Source organism: Helianthus annuus, chromosome 8, assembly GCF_002127325.2.
Source record: "Helianthus annuus cultivar XRQ/B chromosome 8, HanXRQr2.0-SUNRISE, whole genome shotgun sequence".
Lineage (NCBI taxonomy): Eukaryota > Viridiplantae > Streptophyta > Magnoliopsida > Asterales > Asteraceae > Helianthus > Helianthus annuus.
Genome location: NC_035440.2, coordinates 165,646,616 through 165,648,098, shown reverse-complemented (window position 1 = coordinate 165,648,098; position 1,483 = coordinate 165,646,616).

Genomic DNA, 1,483 nt, shown 5'->3' with positions numbered 1-1,483 from the left:
CGAGAGGAGGAGTTACGATCGGCTGTGGCGGTTAGGGCTGTACCAGCAAGCTGAGCGGCTTGTTTTGCTTGATTGATTTTCCTGGTTTCTGCCATACACAGTTGAGAGCGGGTCTCATAGAAGCTGGGTAAGGGTTTCGTATTTTGGAGGATGAGAGCAACGCTTTCGTATTGTTCGGTGAGACCTGCGAGAATTTGTAACACCAGTTGTTCGTCGGTGATGGAGGAGCCGATGTTGGTTAGCTGGTCAAACATAATCTTCATGGCTTGGCAGTAGGCGGACATCGACTGAAACTGATCAAGGCGAGTGCTTGAAAATCGGTTGTTGAGGTCGATTGTTCTGGTTGCTTTGTTGTCTTGGAATAAATTGGCTAACGCGGTCCTGGCGTCATAGGCGGTGGTGTTGGGCTTTAGAATGGTGTGAAGAAGATCGGAAGAGATTGTTCCGTAAATCCATTGAAGAACAATTGAATCCAATCGTTCCCAACTCTCGGTAGGAGCTTGTTCCTTATCTTTATCTTTCTCAGCTGAAGAAGAAGTGGTACGAGGCTGTAAGTGATCATACACCTGAAAGGATTTGCACTGGATTTTAAAAAGTTCTGACCATGTTGTGTAATGCCCGGATTCGATGTCAAGGGTGATTGGAATAAGGGTACGAATGTTATTAACAGTGACTGCAGGGTGCAGGTTGGAGGCCATAGGGATCGTAGATGAAAAGAAGAAGAGTAGGAGAAGGTAGGCAGCGGAGGTATGAGGGCAGAAAGAAGGACCGTATTTTACCCTCTTGATACCATGAAAGATTGTATAATTGCTTGCCTTTTCATTGAATCAATATCCCTATAAATACAAATGGCTCTCCACTATTTTGGGAGGAGATAACCACCAAATAAATACAAAGATTTATCTCTAATAATATAAGATATAGATCTATACAAAATATAAACTTGATCTAATCTATTAGTGTAGTATATTTATTTATAAGAAGCATTATGTGAAAGGAACGGTTCAAATCAAAACCACTTTTATTGTGAAAACTCGAAAACTAACTAAAAAAGCCTAAAAAACATACCAATTTTTTTTTTTGTTTTTTTCAATTTTTTTTTTTATAAAAATCACATGTTTTTTTATATAAAAAAACCTTTAAAAAATTTGTAGTACACATACACATGTGTAGTATTACACATGTGCACTACAAAAGTTCTTTTTTTTTTTGAAATTTTTTTTTATATATTAAAAATGGCGAAAATTGGTATGCAAAAAAAAATGGTATGTTTTTTTTGGCTTTTTTTAATTAGTTTTAGAGTTTTCACAATAACTAGTGGTTTTCATTTGAACCTTCCCCTTGCCCTTATGTGAAAATATGTATATAATGTGAATTTGCAAGAAAAGTTTAGTTGGAAAACATTAGTGACAATAGTAAGTGCTTGTACATCAAAAAAATATTTTTTTATAACAGTTATGCTGGTAATGTGTTATGTGATCTT